At 44.4% G+C, this 22,589-nt stretch overlaps 1 long non-coding RNA gene across 3 annotated transcripts in view; it reads right to left on the bottom strand.

Annotated features, from left to right (window-relative positions):
• LOC120384951 overlaps positions 1-21,177 on the bottom strand; it is a 34,560-nt gene extending 13,383 nt beyond the window's left edge. For 2 of the 3 annotated variants that reach the window (XR_005589182.1, XR_005589184.1), the window contains exons 1-3: positions 21,133-21,177; positions 3,061-3,257; positions 2,023-2,073 (exon numbers count right to left, since the gene is read on the bottom strand). This is a non-coding gene — a long non-coding RNA (uncharacterized LOC120384951). Of the gene's footprint in view, positions 1-2,022; positions 2,074-3,060; positions 3,258-5,722; positions 5,788-21,132 lie in introns of those variants that run through there. The other variant, XR_005589183.1, reaches the window with a different exon arrangement.
• Between the last annotated feature and the right edge of the window lie 1,412 nt (positions 21,178-22,589).

Genomic DNA, 22,589 nt, shown 5'->3' with positions numbered 1-22,589 from the left:
TTGGGAAGGGCTGCAGGGACATGCCGGGCGCTTCTGGGAGAGAAGTGGTGCAGAGGGAGGGAGGCAGAGCGGGCAGGGAGCCACCTTAGCCCTGCTGCTGCCGCATCTCTGCACACCCCTTGGGGGGTGGGGGGTAGCAGGTCTCCGTACGCAGGGCCGGCTTTAGGAAGCGTGGGGCCCAATTCGATCAGTTTCGATGGGGCCCCGGCAGAGATGACTATTAAAAAATATATATATATGTAAAAAAACACATGGGGCTTGTACTCACCTGGCGGTGCTCCAAGTCTTCGGTGGCACTTCAGCGGCGGGTCCTTCACTCACTCCAGGTCTTCGGCGGCACTGAAGGACCCGTTGCCGAGGTGCCGCTGAAGACCCGGAGCGCCGCCAGGTGAGTAAAAATTAAAAAGGTGCCTCTAGCCAGGGAAGGGATTCTCACTGGGTGCGGGGCCCTCTTAGGCGCGGGGCCCGATTTGGGGGAATTGGTGGAATTGGCCTAAAGCCGGCCCTGCCCGTACGCTGCCCGGGACAGGGGCAGTGCACAGAGCTGCCTCCCCGCCCCTGCCAGGGGCGCACAGAGACATGCCAGCAGCCGGCTGCTTCCGGTAGTGGTGTGGGGCCACCGGGCATGGCATGCAGGCAGCCTGCCTGCCTGAGCGCTGCTGCTCCACCGGCCAGAACTCAGGGGCAGGTTGTCAGATATTTGTACTGCATTTGGGGGGGGCCCTGTCACGGGGGGCCCCGTGCCACCACATGGTTTGTTTCATGGCAAATCCGCGCCTGCCCATAAAAAACTTCCCCAGAGATCTGCTCAGAGTCGCTGCGATCTGGCCAGTCACACAGAGCCATCCACATGGAGGCCTGTTATTGGATTATTTCTTTATGGGGACACTCATCATGTGCTAAGCACTTTCCATACATTCAGGACAGGATGATCCCTGTCTTGAGGAGCTCACAGTCTAAGAACAAACAGATGAGTAGACAGAGATTACATTAAGGGGGGGCAAACGAATAGGGAAGTCTTCATACAAGTCACCTAAACCCACTTTGGGTGGTATCAGAGGAGTGGGCTTTAAGGGAGGGATTTAAATGCGGACAAGATAAGGAGCTTTCTGAGTGAGCTCAGAGAGGCCATCTCACCAAACAGGCACAGACACTAATGTGCGGGAAGCTGACAAACACACAGCTGGGCTGAGCCTTGGTGGAGAAGAGGTGGCAACACAAAGCTCAGTGTGAGTGGTGCAGTAGGGAGAGGCAAAGTAATGTAGAGCTTTGAAGGTGGTGACAAAAAGATTAAATCTGAGGCGATAGCGGGAAGTGAGTGGAGGGATTCAAAGAGGGAAGTGTTATGATCAAATCAACAGGCAAGGAAGATGCCCTTAGTTCTGTGGCCCGACCTCCGGGTTGCTGACAGCATGCTCCGTAATGCTGCCAGAGGCTTCCTCAAGCATGGAGAAGCTCCTCAAGAAAGTTAATACATCTTCAGGCTGCATTAGCATTCCTGTGCCTTTCCTGCCAAGCTGGGTAGGGCATGATGCACACCTCACACCTGCCCTTTTCCATATGCAGACAAAGGCCACTATGGAGACTTCCACAGGGTCCTGGGAAACCAGGAATGTGCAGTGTGGGCAGCTGACCCCTCTGTCAGTTCAGGCAGGGTGAGTACATAGGCTGGGGTGGTGGGGAGAGAATCAGGCCCTTATTTTTTCTTTCCTATAAAAACATGATTTTTGGAAGGGGTTACAGCCCAATCGACTAGTAGCGAGTCATTTTGGTTGATTTTCTTTTATCAGTTCCTCCCACCAGGGAAAACAAATGAGAATGGTTTGTTGTTCTGCATTCTTAACACGCCAGTGAATAAGACAGGACATATTGAATTACTTGACTAAATAAAAGACTGTAAGTTCTCATTGCATTTCTCTTACTTAACTGCAGGCAGCTGTTCTCAAACATTGCACATCATCATAGTTGTACAAGTCTTTCCATTCACCTTTTATATTACAGTGGGAATTTGTTTGTACACACCCTTGTCTGCTTCAACGTATGGGCCATAGATTCCTGCCAACTGTGGTGAAACTGAATGCAAAGGTAAAAAATGAGTAAGATGAATGCAAGCAACGATTAAAATCTCCCAGATGAAAAATGTCATTAAAGTGGAGGTCAGATCCTAAATATGTATCAAAACCCCCTTAATAAAGTAATGTAGCTTTGAAAAAAGCACAAATTTTTGAAAGTCAGGGCATTCAATTAAATTTCCTTTAAGTTAAACTCATTGGACAGTGTGCAAATGTACAATTAAGGAGTGCAGAAATATCCTTAACCTCACCCATGTATTCTCCCCAGCCACTCAGACTCCATATACTAAATCCTATCTGCATTCACCTTGCTGTGCCTCAGTTTCCCCATATATAAAATATGTATAAAGATATCTTGGTTTGCTAAGTGCTTTGAGATATGCCGATGTAAAGTGCTATGTAAGAGCTCGTAATTATTAATGATCGTTATTCTTATTTTATTGTTGCCAATTTTGTTAGCTGTGGCTTAAACCCAGCGCCCTTTGGGGGGTTTCCCATGGCTGCAGACACCTTAAACTACATCCATCATGGTTCACACAAAGCAATATGTTCACTGGACATTTGCATGTACATTAATTGTAATTGCATGTGCAAACAGAAATTGCATGCTCATATTAGGTGTGCAAATATGCACACACAGTTCTGAAAAGCTAGTAAAGTCAAAATCAGGAATATAATGGATTTTCTTCTGTAGTTTTTAATTGTAGAGACACTAGCCTTTTCACAAGACAGCAGAAATAATGGATAAACTACATTTTTTTTCAAAGTACTAACAACTTTGGAAATGACTAACAAAGTTTTGAACAGCTTTAAATTTTTAAAAGAGCTTCAGGCGCCTTCATTGAAAAGCTTTTAAAAATTGAAGTATTGCATTAGTGTCTCCCTTTTGCTCTGCAGAATGTCCTGTAATCATGGAAAGTATTTCTAAATGCATCCAGTACATCGATATAGGAGCATTCAAGCACTAGTGTCTCTCTGAAATCTGTACCTGAGTAGAGATGCTGGCTCTGAATGGCTATGCCCATGTTCTGATGGTGGTTTTACTCCTAGTGGAATGCCGGACGTCAGAGGAACCAGCACCTGCTCAGAGAATGTGGGGCAGAGACACTGGAGTGGTGAGCGACATCATTGATGTTCAGGGGCCCCCATGGCCAGCAGAGCAGCTCTGAGCAGCACAGGCAGCATCTGGAAAGGAATGTGTAATAAAATGGAGTAAAAAATAGAGGAGTTTAAAACAACAAAAAGCCTTCGCTATGGGCCAGATTTTCCAGCCCTCTGGAGATGCAACACACACACATGGAGCTTGGTGAGGCCAGATCTATTCTAAAAAGTTACGTTGACCCTGCTACATTGCTCAGGGCTGGAAAAAATGCATGCCCCTGAGTCACACAGTTAAGTCAAACTAAGTCCCTGTGTAGGCAGTGCTACGTCAATGGAAGAATTTTTTCATCAACTTACCTACCATAGGCACCGACTCTGTGGATGCTCCAGGGCTCAAGCACCCATGAAAAAGAGAAAAATAGATGGTGTTCAGCACCGAGGAGCCAGAGCTTGAGTGTGGAATGTGATGAGTTCTGTGCTGCTAACAGCTTCTTCCCTTGGGGCAGGGAGTTTGTTTATAAACAGAGGCAGGGTGATTAAGATAAGAAAAGGCTTGTGATTAAATTAAATTAAGGATCCTTAGATGATTCTGAACGCATTGCCAGGCACTCCAGTCAAAAGATAGGAAACAAAGGGTAGGAATATATGGCCCATTTTCAGAATGGAGAGAAGTAAATAGTGGTGGCCCCTAGGGGCTTGTACTAGGACCAGTGCTGTTCAACATTTCATAAATGATCTGCAAAAAGGGTAAACAGTGAGGTAGCAAAATTTTCAGATGGGACAAAATTACTCAAGGTAGTTAAGTCCAAAGCAGACTGTGAAGAGCTACAAAGAGATCTCACAAAACTGGGTGACTTGGCAACAAAATGGCAGATGAAATTCAATGGTAAATGCAAAGAATTGCATGGCAAAATATAATCCCAATTATACATATAAAATGACAGGGCCTAAATTAGCTGTTACCCATCAAGAAAGAGATCTTGGAGTCATTTGCAGTCTTCTGGAAGCGCTGTGCTTCCAGAGAAATGCAAATTTATAAGAATCTTCACTGTGCCTGTATCATCCTGAACCACAGACTGCTCCTCCTCCAGCTTCAGAAGACTTAAAAATTATCTCCAGTCATCAATAGGACAGATCAGTAGTGTAGCTAGAGGGGAAGCAGGGGAGCGGCCGCTCCCACACCGAGCACAAGTGGTGCCTTTTTAATTTTACTCACCTGGGAGCGGAAAAAAAAAAGGTGCCACGCTGCGGTGCTTTTACTGATGGGGCGGCGCTCCGGGTCTTCGGCAGTACTTTGGCGGTGGGCCCTTCACTCACTCCGGGTGTCTTCAGCGACACTGAAGCTTCAAAGCTGAACTGCTGCCGAAGACCCGCGGAGCAAGTGACGATCCCACCGCTGAAGTACCGCCAAAGACCTGGAGCGCCACCCCGTCAGTAAAAGTGCCGCAGAAGGTGGCACCTTTTTTTTTCTGCCCCCCGCTCCCCCCCCCCCGTTCTCTCCACCTGGCTATGCCCCGGGACAGATGCAACTGAATAATGTAGCTGTCCTTAACGTGCAGCAAGACCATACCAAGGAACTAGATGTAAATAAGATTGCTGAGTTTTATCCAGAAAACTACAGTGAAACATAGTCTCTTTAAACTGGGATGTTAGTGAAGACAGTTTGTAGGGGATTCCAATTATTTTAATATCCTGTAATTCAGGATAATGTAATGATGTGGTTCATAATTTAATCATTATTAAAATAGTAAAGCTACCAATGATAGACACATTCAATAACTAGAATATGAAAGAAGTGTATAAATATGCTGAAAATAGCTTCCCCCAAAACTGGCAGAGCGTCCACCACCCCAGACACACATACCCCTTTAAAAGCACTCGCCTACAAAAACAAAAGTCAGCACCTATGCGAGCTGCCATCTTTCGAAGAGGTGGTTTATGTAGACTGATGGAAGAATCCCTCCTGCCGCTGTAGTGAGCCTCCACACGGTGCCGCTGTAGCATTTTAAGCATAGACATAGCTGCAGAAGGACACTGAAGTGCTACAGCAGCGCAGCTGCAGTGCTGCCGCTGTAACAGGTTAAGTGGAGACACGCCTGAGATGGGTCAGCTTATTGCTGCCTTTGCAACTCCGAAGTTCTGAACCAGCTCCAGAGCCAATTAAATTAGACCAGCCCTAGGGGCTTATCTCTGGCATGCCTCTATTCTAGGGACTGTAACAAGGGGCAGCATAAACCCACATATGCTGATTGTTACACCTCCAAAGCGGTGTAAAATCTCCTAACACCCTGCCGCCCAGCAGGGACCAGAATCTGGGCCAATATCTTTTACACCAAATTTCCGACATTTTTACAATGCTACCGTTGCTTAAATGGTAAGCCCCTTGTGGCAAGGACCATTTTTCATTGTGCTTATGTACAGAGCCTAGCACAAGAGGGCCTGATCCATGATTGGAACCTATAGACATTCTCGCTAAAGAATAATAATATCTTACTCTTTCATTTTCACAGAGCAAATAACCAGGAAAAATGCCTCTAGGCTTATCTCACCAGACTAGAGAACAGTAGGGCCAAATCTCATGTCATCCTCTGTGTTGTGAAGGGCCCCTAGCAACAGAATCAGCTCGGGGGGGGGGGGGTTGGCTGGAATGAAGGGGACCATAGAGGGGTTGCACATTCTCTGCAACAAAGAATCCTGTCCCATATGAGCTCTCTGCCCAAAAGCAGTATCTGGGGGCCATTTCTGAGTGTTTCAGCTTCAAATGAGAAGGAATGCTGATTTGAACATCATACGGAGGGGGGAAGTATTTAATGTGAATGTGCAGATGTTCCCCTTTGTCTGCAGTTAGAATAAGTGTGAGGCAAGTCTTATTTTGGGGCAGAACACGAGAGGCTGAGGACAATGATGTTATGTTTCATGAAGACTCAAAACCTTTTAGTTCTTTTCTCAAGGATAGAATCAAGTCTCAGGTATTTCTGAGCTGCCTATCACCTTGATATTTAAGCATTGATATCACACTTTGCATGTCTTGCATTACAGAGGTCCCATAACAATCATGCAAATAAACGTATCATCATTTTAAAATGTTACCAGTACTTTGCCTTACCCAGGAACTGCATCTGTAATTGAACAAGGGAGAAAAAAGAGCACAGATGTAAGCCACAATGCAGTCAGTCCTGCCTTCTGTGGTAGAGCACCTCGACTACAATGCTTTGGTGCAAGAGGAAATGAACAGTGCTTTTGTATTAGGAGACACCATGTCATTTATTTTACACCCCTTTCTATATCAATTTAAGTGTGTTGGAAATAGACGAAAATGTTATGTGTTATGGAGGCCAATTTTTCCTGTTACATCATGTTTCATCCTCTTTTGTTATTTATCTGCACAAAGAAAGGCTGTATTAATACTAGTCAACATTCTGATTAAATCCACAGATGCAAATTGCAAACTTACAAACAATGGCAATAAAGATGATACATGTTGATTTCAGGGTTCAGACACAACACTAATTAACAGCAAGCTTAAAAACATCGCTTTTAGAAAATGCTCCTAATTGATTCTGTTTCTGCACCAGAATAAAATTTTAGTCCAAATTTCTCAAGCATTCTTGTTTTACAGAGGCAAAAGCTAATCTCTCATGCATTGACTCCACTGGGAGCTGTAGGTACATTCAAAGATATTTGTCCAAAAGCTAATGTTACAGAAAAAGAAACCGAACTATGAGATGCCAAGGCTTTGCACAACAATCATCTAGAGGATAGTAGACTCAGGCCATGTAGTTCATGTTCTTCACTGAGCCGCTAGGAAGCCAGTTCAGTATTCAGGCATAAGTGGAGAGAGAACCAAGACAGTACAATGTTCAGACTTTACTTCTTCCTCCACATATCCTAGTCCCATAAGCACGTCCTGTAAGTAGAGTTCTCCAAGTTCCTAGACACTACCTTATACATGCTATCATATTATAACGCCCTCTGTTGGTAAGCTATCTATTGTAAAAAAGCCCAGTTAGATACTCCACAGCTACCACTAGCAGGATAAGTTCTTTAAAGCTTTTAAAAATCTGGGCTGTAGGAACCTAAGTCCAATTAAGTTCCTAAGTCACTTTGGTGCTTTGGAAAATGTTACCCCTTGTTTTGCTATGATTTTGCAAAATTTAAATCAAAATTCCATTCATCTGTGGTCCAAAGACTTCTCTGATTTGCCCCATGTAAATCATAGAATCATAGAATATTATGGTTGGAAGAGACCTCAGGAGGTCATCTAGTCCAACCCCCTGCTCAAACAGGACCAATACCAACTAAATCATCCCAGCCAGGGCTTTGTCAAGCCGAGCCTTAAAAACCTCTAAGGATGGAGATTCCACCACCTCCCTAGGTAACCCATTCCAGTGCTTTACCACCCTCCTAGAGAAATAGTGTTTCCTAATATCCAACCTAGACCTCCTCAACTGCAACTTGAGACTTGAGAACAAGGGCTTCTTGTTCTGTCATCTGCCACCACTGAGAACAGCTGAGCTCCATCCTCTCTGGAACCCCCCATTCAGATAATTGAAGGCTGCTATCAAATCCCCCCTCACTCTTCTCTTCTGCAGACTAAATAACCCCAGTTCCCTCAGCCTCTCCTCATAAGTCATGTGCCCTAGCCCCCTAATCATTTTTGTTGCCCTCCGCTGGACTGTCTCCAATTTGTCCACATCCTTTCTGTATTGGGGGGACCAAAACTGGATGCAATACTCCAGGTGTGCCTCACCAGTGCCAAATAGAGGGGAATAATCACTTCCCTCGACCTGCTGGCAATGCTCCTACTAATACAGCCCAATATGCTGTTGACCTTCTTGCCAACAAGAGCACACTGCTGATTTATATCCAGCTTGTCATCCACTGTAATCCCCAGGTCCCTTTCTGCAGAACCGCTGCTTAGCCAGTCAGTCCCCAGCTGGTAGCAGTGCATGGGATTCTTCCTTCCTAAGAGCAGAACTCTGCACTTGTCCTTGTTGAACCTCATCAGATTTCTTTTGGCCCAATCCTCCAATTTGTCTAGGACACTCTGGACCCTATCCCTACCCTCCATCATATCTATCTCTCCCCCAATCTTAGTGTCATCTGTGAACTTGCTGAAGGTGCAATTAATCCCATCATTGAGATCATTAATAAAGATGTTGAACAAAACCAGCTCCAGGACCAACCCCTGAGGCACTCCGCTTGATATCAGCTGCCAACTAGATGTAGAGCCGTTGATCACTACCTGTTGAGCCCAACAATCTAGCCAGCTTTCTATCCACCATTCATCCAATCCATACTTTTTTAACTTGCTGGCAAGAATACTGTGGGAGACCATATCAAAAGCTTTGCTAAAGTCAAGATATATCACATCCACCACTTTCCCCATATCCACAGAGCCAGTTATCTCATCATAGAAGGCAATCAGGTCGGTGAGGCATGACTTGCCCTTGGTGAATCCATGTTGACTGTTCCTGATCACCGTCCTCTCCTCCAAGTGCTTCAAAATGGATTCCTTTAGGACTTGCTCCATGATTTTGCCAGGGACTGAAGTGAGGCTGACTGGTCTGTAGTTCCCCGTGTTCTCTTTTTAAAATATGGGCACTATATTTGCCTTTTTCCAATTGTCTGGGACCAGGGCGGGGCTGGGCTCTAGCAGCGCGGAGCGCCGCGCCGCCTTCAGCGCCGTCCCCGCGTTCGGTCCGGTGTCTTCTTCTCCGGCCGGCATGCCAGCGGCAGGTCCCAGGCAGCAGGTCCGGCGGAGCTGGGAGCGCGGAGCGGCGCTCAGTCGCTGCTGCGCGGAGAGCTCCGGGGCGGGGACCGGGGCCGCGACGCGCGCTGCATGCCGGGTCGTCCTCCCTCGGCTCCCGTCCCGCCGCAGGCATGGCGGAGCGCCACCCCCCCAGCAAAAATGCCCCCCCCGGCGCGCGCCGCGCGCCCTGCTTGGCGCGCTGGTATCTAGAGCCGCCCTTGTCTGGGACCTCCCCCGATTACCACGAATTTTCAAAGATAATGGCCAATGGCTCTGCAATCACATCAGCCAACTCCCTCAGCACCCTTGGATGCATTAGATCTGAACCCCTGGACTTGTGCATGTCCAGCTTTTTTAAATAGTCCTTAACCTGTTCTTTCACCACTGAGGGCTGCTCACCTCCTCCTCATACTGTGCTCCCTAGTGCAGGAGTCTGGTCTTTGAAGACTGAGGCAAAAAAAGCATTGAGTACATCAGCTTTTTCCATATCATCTGTCACTAGGTTGCCTCCCCATTCAGAAAGGGTTCCACACTTTCTCTGACCTTTTTCTTGTTGCTAACATCCTTGTAGAAACCCTTCTTGTTACCCGTCACATCCCTTGCTAGCTGCAACTCCCAATTGTGCTTTGGCCTTCCTGCTTACACACCTGCATGCTCTAGCAATATTTTTATACTCCTCACTAGTCATCTATCCAAATTTCCACTTGTTGTAAGCTTGCTTTTTGAGTTTAAGCTCACCAAAGATTTCACTGTTAAGCCAAGCTGGTCGCCTGCCATAGTTGCTGTTCTTTCTGCATTTTGGGATGGTTTGTTCCTGCGCCCTCAATAAGGCTTCTTTAAAATACAGCCAGCAATTCATAGCAATTCCACTGACTTCAGATGAGTTTATGTGAGTTTCCACCAATATAACTGAAAGGAAAAAGTTGGCCCAGAGTCTATTTCTAATAGTCAAGCTAATTCTTGCATGTGACAACTTTGATACCTTAATTTTTATTTTAATTGGAGTTTCATATTATATAGGCAGCTACTATTAATCTTTCACTCTGGATACATAAATTACACAAGTTTAAAACACTCATTTTAACAATAATTTCGGTAAACGTCTAGAATCCCTACAGCAAAATAACAGTAAATTCTTGACAGATATGTCTATTATATCTCCTTAATACTAGGAGCACTACAAAAAATAAATGGAGACCAAGCTCAGTTATAAGAAAACATTTAAATGACAGAGAATTGATTTTCTATAAAGCTGAGGTCTTTCATAGTAAGGTAAATAAAATCTACAGTGAACAATTTACAAATGAAATGTGTAATTGAATGTCGCTAAATCAAGTATTGATTTGATTTTCCGAAACATGTTTGTCAATACTGTGAGTGATCATCGTTCAGTCTTTTTGAAAGTGCTGAATCGGATAAGACATAATTCTAAGGACAACTTTATTAGATTTGGAGTTTTGGAAAGTATGAGCTGAAAGGGCCCAATTTCCTGCTACCTTACACTTTGTGTGGTCACTGACACCCCTGCAAAGCAGGGTGCGAAGGGTTCTCTCTGGTTTAATGAGCAAGCTATTCCAACCTGGGAACATTATGCTGCAGGGCAATGGAGAATCAGGCCCCAAATTCACTGGGAAACCCAAAAAAAGGGTATAGTTTTGTGTCTATTTTGTAATGTCACTCTCTCTCTCCTTTTCATATAGGTTCAGACAGAGCCACTAGACAGAGCCCAGAGTAAGAGGCAGTGTGTAGCTATGCTGCCCCAAGAAGAGCCTCTAGAACAAATTGTGACATGTGGGCTCATCTACATGGAAAATCTACGTTGGCTTAGCTACATCTCTCAGGGGTCTAAAAAAGCCACGCCCCAAGAGACATAGTTAAGCCGACCTAACTTCTGGTGTAGACAGCATTAGGTTGATGGAATAATTCTTCCGTCGACCTAGTTACTGCCTCCTGAGGAGGTGGATTAATTGCAGTGATGGGAGAACTCCTGTCATTGTAGTGGCTACATTGTGCAGCTGTAGCGTTTTAAGTGTAGACATAGCCTCAGAAGGACACCATTTCTCTCTTGCTCCTCCTTTGTTGTCAAGGGGAATATGCTACTTCAAATCTTTGCAGGATCCAGCTTACTTTCCACCGCCAGGCACCTGGCCAACTACTTTGGCAGGCAAATAGAAGAGGCCCAGCCAAGGCTTGGCCCATTCCTCTCTGTCCACTTCTTTGCGTGGGGAGCATCAGGGAATATCCCTTACTCAACTGCACAGGAGAGTTAGTGGGAGGTCTTACTTCCTATTTAGCTGAGCAAGGGCTAGGGTCAATCTATCCCAGGCTGTTGGGAAGGAGAATGTTGAGATGTATCCAGCATATAAGTGACTATAAGTGCTGTATTAAGAAGCATATTCATTGAAAAATTAAAATTCACTCAAAACTCTTACTCATATCAGATGATGTGAATTATCTTAAGAGGTATCAACACTTTGAGTGACGTGAAGCAGGAGAGAGGATCAGGGCCGCCCAGAGGATTCAGGGGGCCTGGGGCAAACCGGGGGAGCAGACATAAAAAAAGGCGCCACCCGCTGCGGCGCTTGTACTCACCGGGCGGCACGCCAAATGTGCGGCGGTTCTTCACTTGCTCCACGTCTTCGGCAGCACTGAAGGACCCGCCGCTGAAGTGCCGCCGAAGACCCGGAGCGAGTGAAGGGACCGCCACCGGGTGAGTAGCTAAGGAAGGGATTCTCGGCCAGGGCTCATGGGGCCCCTGCAGGGCCCGGGGCCTGGGGCAAATTGCCCCACTTGTCCCCCCCCCCCCTGGGCGGCCCTGGAAAGTATTAGGATGTGAGAGAGCATTGGCATTTGTCTCTTTACTAACATCTTTGCTCACAAAATTCTGTATTGTAAGATGGCTACCGCTAACAAAGATTATAAATGTAATAAATTGCATAGCAAACTGATACATTTATTTATCATCAACCTTTGTCCACCACATCCATCCCCCCAGAACTTAATCTAACATTCAGATCCTCTGAGTAGTTTCAAATAGCATCATTGCAGACAAGAGGGTAATCATCTTGCCAAAGAAATCCTTCTCCAACTTAAATGTGGAATTTCCCCCCAAAATTATATCTGTCCAAGACCTAGGATGGACATGACCTAGTCCTGCAACCATGGAAGATGTTCTCTACATAAAAATGTCCTAGCTCTAAAGACTAATATTTTGCTGCCCTATAGGAACAGAAATGGGAGCTTTATTCCATGACAGCAGGTAGATTCCCAGTTTCCCACTTTTGGCCGTGGAAGGCCTTGGGAATGGGCATTAAATATGTGACACTTCAGAACTATTTTAGGTCCTTTTTAGATGCTGTCTTGTCAGCCGAATTCCTTGTAGGTAAGACATTTGCCTCTATACAAGGAGTGATAAAAATAACTGTTCCAATAAACTTTTTTTAAACTCTCAAACATTCTTAGAATAACTTTTTTCTGTAGCAAATGCAAAAATACATGTGGTGTGTTTTGTTACAATGGTTATATCGACACTCATTTGAGATGAACAGTTTCTCCAGCTGGGCTACATCTCCCATGATGCATCACAGCTGGGGACTCCCATGATACACAATGGTAGCTCGGGGAGGGGGGGAAGAGGGGGAACATGGTGCATCATGGAAGATGTAGTCTGACCAGGACGTTTTGCCTGTAGAGGAGAATGGGGATACCAGGCATTTGAAATACAACTCCCATGAGATACTGTAATGGCATTTCTGAATTAAAATTTTTGGTTTTCAGCCAAAAGTTTATGGTTTCAATGTTTTGAAAACTCCACATTTGCCAACCAGCTCTAGTTGTAATATACCTGGAGAGCATTTTCATAATTGTTCAAATGGAAGGGATTTTAAAAGTTATACCTGAGGAAATATTTGCTAGGAGATTCATCATAAAAGCAAGTCAATCCTAGTTAGAATGCAAGACTCGGATTTCCTCTTTAATGGCACGTGAGCATCATGAGTGTGTGTGCAGATACACTGCTCTGTCAAGAGGGAATGAGAACTCAGGAAGGCAGTCCTGTTAAAAAAGGGTGATAAAACACATGCTTAAGTGCTTTCCTGAATTGGCCCATAGAGACTAACACAATGGCAGTTACATTTCACTTTAAGAGTGTGACAGAGAAGCTTTTAAAAAAATGACAGATTGATTTAAAGCTAAAAGATGGGTGACAAGCACTATTACAAATAGGTCACGCCAGTGTGTTTCCTAGCCCACGCAGGGCCGCCCAGAGGGGGGGGCAAAGGGGGCAATTTGCCCCGGGCCCCGGGCTCCGGAGGGGCCCCCAAGAGAAGAGCGGAGGCTCCCGCCTCCGCCCCTCTCCTGGAGCCTCAGCCTCCGGCCGAGCCTCTGAGCCCCGCCACACTCAGAGCGGCGTGGGGAGGGGGCGGGGCAACTGCCTCCGCTCGGCGTGGAGCTCACAGCCCCGCCCCCTCACCACGCGGCTCTGAGCGGGACGAAGCTCAGGCCCCGCCGGAGACGGTGCTCGGGTAAGGGGGCGGGGGGGAGCGGGACCCGCCGCCGAAGCGCAGCCCGGTCGTCGGCGGCGGGGGGCCCCTTCCGTTCCGGGACCCGCCGCCAAAATGCCCCGAAGACCCGCGGGGGGGGGGTCCCCGCCGCGGGTCTTCGGGGCACTTTGGCGGCGGGTCCCGGAACGGAAGGGCCCCCCGCTGCCGAAGACCCCGGGCCCCCGGAATCCTCTGGGCGGCCCTGAGCCCACGACTCAAAACTTTATGAGTATTCCACAAAGACATTTATTAAAAATACTTTCAGATTGATACTATACAAAGCAATACTCTAATGGCACCTGTAGACCTGGCAAAATTTAAAAAGAGAAATAAAATAAGCAAATGAAATGTGTGTACATGTGTATCCTTCTCAGTAATACACACAATTCATTATCTCTTATTATTTTTTAAATTAGTTCTTTATTCTACAGGCTGGCTACAGCCTCGCAAACTGTCCACAGAGCCCTGCCAACAGACCTGAGTCCTGACCTGGAAGGGACCACATCTGTGGGTGAGAAGGGAAGTTTTCACCATGCTGCATTTGCAAGGACTGATTCTGTTCCCACTGAGGTCAGTGGGAGCACTCTGGGGTTGGTTACTTTTCTTTCTTTGTGTGTGCGGAGAGGATCTACCCCACCATCCCAGGCTGTGAAAGGAACCTGTGGAGTTTCCAGTCCGATGCATGGGATTTTTTTCTGCATAGTGAACTACTTGGGAGTTAGTTGGTCTTATTGAGCATTAGAGGCCTGGATCACCTGCAGTTCCTATTGACTTTAGTTGGAGTTAGGTTGCCCAGCATCTCTAGCAATCAGGCCATTTAATGTATTGCTATTTTATGTAGGTTAAATGGAAATATTTTTAAAAGCATTCTCCTATTTTTGCAAAGCTTCAGTGAAAGTGGACATTATCTTCACAGTTTCTCATGTTTGATGACATACTGCTAAAGTAATTGACCGTGATGATCAGATTGCTTGCCAGTACTCTCTCCCGGGGCAGGTGCAGGAGTGGTGCAAGCAAGAGCCTCCATGCCTTTGAACGCTGCCTAAATTATGTTGGAACAAAGTCCCTCGCCCACCATATTGATTGCCAGTTAAAACATCCATCAGGTTTATAATGATAAAGAAAAATAGCAATTCACCATCTTACATGAAAAATAGCAATGCTCATTTATGAATTCAAGGCAACCTATTTTTATTTTATCTGAGATTCGGTGCCAAGGCTGTACCACATGGTCACATTAATCTGATGGACCATATTGGTGATGCAAGACTGCTGTAACAGAGCTTTTTTGGGCTGCTTTTCATTATTTGTAAGGGTGTATCCATATAATATATTTATAATTCTCAATAACAAAATTTGATACATCGCCTAAGAAGGTATGTGGTCTATTCAATCTACATTACTATACTGTTCACTAATACATATTGCTATGTCAAAGGCCAGTAAGCATCACTGCATAGGATTTGTAGTTTTAAAGGGACTGGATGGGTTTAAAACAATAAGCTTTAGAAAATAAATCTTGCAGTATTTGGGTTGTTATTTGCAAATTAACTCAATATATTTTCAGAGGATAATATCTTCTGTACATCCCTAATCTCACAAAGGGGATTAGCCATTGCCCAGTTCCATCTGCCTCAAGGCTGTAAACAAATCAAACTTCTGTGCAGAGCAGAAAGAGTCATCTAGCCGTATCTCTCCGGTTTGCATTAGCAAACCTCAAATGATGTTAATAGTTACTGAGCTGCTTCATCCAGAGACTGTCAGGGACTTAGAATGAAAATTGAACAATGTACTAATTTGTGGTAGATATTTGATAGCTATTGTGTGCTGGCTTCTGGGCAAACAACCAATTGCACGTTTGGTTAAAAAGCCATTCAAGAGGGTCTGCTGTCTCATAAATCTCACAAAGAAAAACAGCAGTAAGCTTGTTTTCTTGCAAAATTATTTTCCCCTCCTCTATATTTCTCATTGAAATATTTATATCTGAGATGCACTTAATGAAAGAATTATGTGTGGTTGAGTCTGTGTGCTAGGCAAATTACAAAGATGTATAGCAGATAGAGCTGGGGGTGGGGGGATCCTAGAACTAGCTCATGCTACAAACATATTGTCTAGTTTAGGTTTCCTGTTTGGCCCAATACAAATCAGTCAACTACATGCAGATCCTCTCCTTCAGGCCTTTGCTGTCTCCCTTACTGATGAAATGATCACAGGGTACAGTCTTTTAATATAGTAACTGATGACTGTAAAGCAAAAGTTCTATGGTGAAAATGAAAGTCCACTGCAGAAAGAAAAGATAAGAACAGGAGTTGACTAAAGAATTATCTGTAGGCATTTCCATGACATGTATCACAATATACACCTCTACTTCGATATAATGCGACCCGATATAACGTGAATTCAGATATAACGCGGTAAAGCAGTGCTCCGGGGGGGGGGGAGGGGGGGGGGAACACAGTCCGGTGGATCAAAGCAAGTTAAATATAACATGGTTTCACCTATAACACGGTAAGATTTTTTGGCTCCCAAGGACAGCATTATATCGAGGTAGAGCTGTATATATATATATATATATATATATATATATATATATATATATATATGCCTATTATCCCTGACAAACACTATAATGCATGATCTATTACAGTGTTGCCCCATATCAAATGGCAGCAGATTTCAGGGCCTTGAAGGTCAGTTTCCTATTCAAGGAGAAATCAAGTGACATGGAGTGTGGGTATTTTCTCTGTGTAAATTGTTTATTTGCCTTATATATGCTAATCCTTGATGAGAGGTGGTCACAAACAGCATGCAGGCAATCCCATCTTTCAGGAATCTCAGCCCAAACACCTGTGCCCAATTCCCATGGAGCAACTCTGCACCAAAAACTAGAAGAGAGTTAAAAGTTAGCATGATTAAGTAAGATAGCAAACTTTCTTGCTGCTTGCCACAGCTCCCTGCAAAAGAAACTAAAAGAACCACAGCAATTGCTTGGCCAATGGCAGTATAACATGAAAAAGCTATTCTGCTGGTACTGGAGGTGTCTGAGATCCCTAGGATGTGGCTATGTGTTTCCTGTGGTTCACCAACCTCCATGTGGGTTGACAAGATCCAGCCTACAGAGGGCAGCCTGTGCTGCAAAATCCAGGTGTGTAAATCTGCTGCTGTTATCGAACTGCTCCATTTCTGTGCTTCCATAAAAATAGGAGAGCATAGGAGCAAAATGAGCTGTTACTAGTGCTGAGCAGTCTGCTCAGCAGAAAGCCTTCAGCTGCCTGACCACCTATCTGCATACAGATCCATAATTAGGGACATGCACCAACGCAGGGTCCCCAGTGGTTCTCACAACAATGAGTTTTCTGGCTGTGCATCCTACTCCACTGGACAACTTGAGATGCACTATTGGAGTTTATGATGCATCTGAATTTCACAAGGCCAGTTTTAGCCTAACTCTTCATATTTCTCAGACCCTTCCGGCCTCATCTGTGGAGAAGAGTGTTTTGTATTCCAGATAGAAAGAATAACTATATACTTTCACTGTAAAATGACTTCCAGTTTAGCATATGTAAAAGTAGAAAGTCAGTTTGTATAGTGAGCACAGTGTATATGTCTCCTCTGTACCTGCATGGAGCAACTCTGAGAACAACATGGCTGCCATCTTGGCAAACAGGTGTAGTTCTTAGAAATGTAAAAGTGAAGTATATGGAAAACAAAGGCATCACAGTTTTGTAACTACGTACACTGCTAGTATGACATGGCCCCTATCCCTTTGCTGACTACAGGTGCACTTTTGGGGCCACACAATACCCTTTGTCATAAATCAAAACTTAAGTGCCTGATAAGCAGCGCAAATATTAATTAAACTTGCCTATTACACTTCAGTTAGATTGCTTTTATAACAATTCCCTCAGACTCAAATTTCTCAAGACTAGTACCAAGATGTAAATCTATATTTTTACTTTGACAATTCCAGCTTACTTGAGAATGCTTTTAAAAATATTTCTCTATAACCTACCGAGAATAGTAATTTTCAGAATTCCAACAGCCACACTGGACATTGACCAGTACAAAATCAAATTACTACAGAGAGTTTTATTCATTTTAATTTGATAAAAATCAAATGTATTATTCTCATTTGAAATAGTTACAGTGATCCCTCTCAGTCTTTGTCCTCATAAGACTTACTAGAGAAAGTGCCAAACTTTTTCATTAGCGCAAATGCAGGGAATTGTAGTGTAATACATTTTCACAGATGCATGACATTGCAGGGCCAATAATTTGTAACTGGTTCAGTGACTTAAATGACTGTACTGTGTGTGTGGGAAGTGAAAGTAAACCAGGACAGGCTGTGATCTGGTCAGATCTCATAAGCCAGGCAGCATCTTGCCAGGCCAGTGCTTGGATGAGAAACCTCAAGGGAAATTTCAAGTTATTATGCTCTTCTCTTTGAGCCAGTACTGAACCCAGGCCTCATCACAGTGCTAACAGACAGTTTCAGGAGGTGCCGTCTTTTAGATCTGTAAAGCCATGGGTCAGTAAGTGCCGTTACAGATTCTATGGCACTTTTTATAAAACTAGGGTTGCTACAACCCTAATGTCCTAGCTGAAATAAGGACATTATATTTTGCCTACTCAAATTTTCCCATCCTCAGCTGTTATACACTGTTGCTGTGCACTGTTAAACAGCTTCCACATTCCACTCCAGAGCTTCTTTTACTATAATACAATTGAACCACAAAACCTTACAATTAATAACCAAATACAAATAGCAAGAAACCGACAAATGAAAACAAATAAATTAGCAAGACAATTAAGTGCAAACAAGAATTGCAAACTCACTCAACAGAATCAACAAAGCCTGTCCACTAGGCAAACTCCAATCTGAGGCTCCAAGCAGGAAAGATCCCTTATATAAAAATGTTTGTTCACAAGGATATTCCTTCTCTATAATCTGCACTTTCATAGCACCCTCCCCCATAATATCAGTGCACTCCTGGGGGTCACTCCAGCGGCACAAAGCAGCCAGTACACTGACTTAACCAGCTACATGGTAATCTGGAGGTGGTGTAGAGCCAGACACTGGGAACATGGCTGGGCAATGACAGATACCCCTATGCAATGCAAGTGTTCCAGGCTGTTAGACCAGTTCTTTGTGGCCATGGACAGCGAGGTGCAGGGCTGGCTAGAAAACAATGATTCTGTCTTGTGAAAAAATTGGAGGGGTAGACGTTCATTTTCATTCCACGTCGGGATGAAAATGAGGCCTTTTTGAAAATGTTAATGACAAAACAAGAGGGAAGTTAGGCCACTCATCTGGGATGTGGAAGATACAGGTTGAAGTCCCGCCTCTACCTGATTTGGAACAGGGTCTTGAGTCTGGGTCTCCCACATGAGTGCCTTAGCCCCTGGACTACAGAGTCAATGTGTGTTCTCTCTGGCCTAATGAATAGTTAATTATTTATACAAAAGTGGACCAGTTCCAATATGAGAGACTGACTCTGCAGCCCAGTAGCGAGGATACTCACCTGGGATACAGGACATTACGTACTTGCTGCAACTCAGGAAGAGCAGGAGCATGAACCTGGGTTTGCTGCAGCCCAGGGGTGTGCCCAAACCACCAGACAATTGACCACTCTGGGGCAGGTTTCGCTGAAATTCCAACCTGGACTGGAGAAACCTTTTCGACAAATTGGCATTTTCCAAAGAAAAAAAATGTTCTGTCAAAAAATTCCCAACTAGTTCCTGTTAGAACAGACACAGACACTATTAATCGCCCCTCTTCCCTGGGAGACTCAGATGAAGCTCAAATCGGGGCCATGGAGTCTGGGTGCTGATAATCAAGAGCATAACCAATTCTCTGCTACAAATCAGTCCTGCCAGCTAAAGGGAACCACAATGTCAGGGAAACAACAGCAGCAAAATATCACAAGACAAAAGAAAACCCCATAAATATATGGTAGAAAGCATCAGAGATAAGGAGTCATTCATCCCCCCTCAGCCCCCCCCCCAGCATTAGCTGGGGTGGAGGAGGGCTCTGCCCTATCCTGCATTGCATCCCAACTTTTTGTCCCTTAGGTACAGCCCATGGCCCAGTCATGGATGGAACCCCATTAATTGTCATTGATCTTGAAGATCTTGGGAGACCTGGAAATAGAGTAAGATTTAGGAGACATGTGTGGGTAATGTTGCTGGGGGATCAATAGCTGGGAGAGCTGGTGGTCAAAGGTGAAGATGGATGGGGAGCAGGGAGTGGATTCTGCAGAGAAAAAGGATGGGGAGAAAGATTGAGGAGAAGGGGAAGGAGGGTGATTGGTGGGTGATGAAAAGATGGAAGAGGACACTCCTTTTCTGCAGGCTGCACCACCTGGCTTACTGCCACTAACCATTCTCCCATGGCAGTAGTATCAGAGTTCCAATTTGCCTTAGTCCTCCCTCCACCTAGTACTGCAAATGTCAAGTTGTTATTCCCCTAAAGGGAACCTTCAGAACCTTCCAAACTAGTTGTTTCCCCCAAGCTCCAGTGGATTCCCACAAGGCCCAACCCTCTCCTAGTACCTTTGAGCCTTTTCTATACCTTCTTCCTCCCGCTGCCACTCAGAGTTATCCTGCATATTCTCACACCCCCATCTGCTCCCCATGGCAGAGTGACAAGAAATAATTCCCTTTGGGCCTCCAAGGCTGCCACTCTGACACAGTGGAGCATCTGATTCACTAGCTTCCAGTCTAGACATGCTCACTCCTGCTTCAGCAGTGGCTGCATTCAGTGGCGGACAAAGTAATTCCTGAATATAGTTTGTGCAATCCATTATTAAAGTAGGGGTTGGTTAGAGACCATGCTACCTTGCTGGGAATGCATCTCTCACTGCCTGACTCTTCTAAGCAGAGAATACTTTGAACTTCCAAGCCAAAGATTTCAAAGTACTTTAGAAAGGTAGGTAAGTATAACTATAACTATCCCCATTTTACAAATGGGGAAACTGATGCACAAAGAGGTTAAATGACTTGTCCAACATCACTCCCCAAGTCGTAGCAGAGCAGAGACTAGATCCAAGTTCTCCAGACAGCCAGTTCCGAAGAATCTCTCTCCCTTTTAGATAGTATTATGCTCTGTCATAGGTCTCACCCCAACTCTGAACTTTAGGGTACGGATGTGGGGACCTGCATGAACACCTCTAAGCTTAACTACCAGCTTAGATCTGGTCTTGCTACCACCCTCCAGATTTTTGAGTTACCTGGAAAACTCTCTTCCCCCACAAAACCTTCCCCTCCCCGGGTAGCCTTGAGAGACTCCTCCACCAAGTCCCCGGTGAACACTGATCCAAATCCCTTGGATCTTAAAACAAGGAGAATTTAACCATCCCCGCTCCTTTCCCCCACCAATTCCTGGTGAGTCCAGATCCAATCCCCTTGGATCTTAAAACAAGGAAAAATCAATTCAGGTTCTTAAAAAGAAGGCTTTTAATTAAAGAAAAGAAAGGTAAAAGAAAAAACCTCTGGGAGACAGCATAAAGCTGATCTCACGGACAACAGATTTAAAACACAGGATGTTCCCCTGGGCAAAAACCTTAATATACACAAGAATACCCAATTTGATAATTCCCCTAATTGCACAAAGACAAGGTACAAAAGAAAATAAACATAAACCTATTTATTCTTTTCTAAAACTTACTACTCTGATAAGAGGCTGGTTAATTGATCTTTTCCACTCCAGCTGAAACTGAAACTTAAACAAAGGAACTTCCCTCCTTCCTTTTGAAACATCTTGTTCCCACATTGGTTCCTCTAGTCAGATGTCAGCTAGGCTAGGCGAACTTCTTAACCCTTTACAGGTAAAAGAGGCATTAACCCTTAACTATCTGTTTATGACATGCTCCATCTGTGAAACAGCTGTACCTATTTGTTCAGATGACCAGGTACTACCACCACTTTGAGCAGATGAAGGAAGAATCAACAGTGAGAAGAAGAAAAGTTGTACAAACCTCATTTAAAAAATGCCAATGATACACATTGGCCTTCATTGCAGTAAATTAGTATTTTGGACTCATGAGGTTCCTGTACAGCAGCTCTAACAAAGATAATACTATTCATAAGTGATTTATTGTCTCCTTGCTTGTGCTAAATTTTGTAATGGATAGATTTAGGGTTAAAGCAAGGTTATATAAAATTGACAGCTCTGATCAACATTTGTGTGCTTGCCCCACCTTTTTGTATGTCAAGCACATTGTTTTAAAATATAATTAACATCCATCTCATTAATTACTGACACTGACATTAGAGAAAACAAGCCCCCAGTTAAGATCAGGTGATTTTCACTGTGGTTGCTTAACCACTGGTCAGCAATATTTATTTTTCTTACCTCTGGGCCAAATCTTAGAAGCCCCCTGGAAGTTAATAAGAGTGTTGCCAGAGTAATTACTGAGTAAGAACCTCAGTATTTGACCCTATAAATATAACCTTCCTGGGTGCAGCTAATTAGAAACCTACTTCTGAGTGATCTTTCAGTGAGTACCTTCACTAGTCTATATTGTAAGACTGGGTGTTTTAGCAACATGCTCCTTTTACTTTACTCTGAATTTCCAGGAAAAGTATAGTACTGATATCTCGTTTTTCAAATGTGGGGCAGTAAAATTCCAGAAACACAATTCCATCTGGTGAATAACAGAATTCATTACCAATACCCACTCATATCAGTGGAGGTCTTTGCATTGGGTGAGTGTTGTATCTGGCTGTAAGGCCTGATCTAGTCCTGGGTCCTGTTGACCGTTGACTCCTGACCAAATCTTGAAGGGTCTATACCTTGGGGTAGATTATAATCTATCTGTTAAGCTTTTTTATAGAATAATAATGGAAGTTATTGAAGCTGTAACAAAATTCAATATATTAAAAATAGGGTTGGCTTTTGGTTTTAATCATTAAGTGGACAGGGCTTAGAGTGAGGCCTAGTAGAATTTGGTCATTTGTATAAGTTAGCATGAATATTATGTTCTTGACCAAGAGTTATGAAATGATATGTGCCTAACCTAATGTTACAAAATGTAGCAATATGTATTTTGTGATCGTTTAGCAATGCATCATGTACTAAATAGGTAAGCCACAAACATATGGTAGCCTCTTAGGGGCTTTTTC

The sequence above is a fragment of the Mauremys reevesii genome, linkage group 1 (genome assembly GCF_016161935.1).
Source record: "Mauremys reevesii isolate NIE-2019 linkage group 1, ASM1616193v1, whole genome shotgun sequence".
In the NCBI taxonomy this organism is placed as follows: Eukaryota; Metazoa; Chordata; order Testudines; family Geoemydidae; genus Mauremys; species Mauremys reevesii.
Note: the sequence above shows the minus strand (reverse complement) of the source record. Positions and strands in the feature narration are given on the sequence as shown.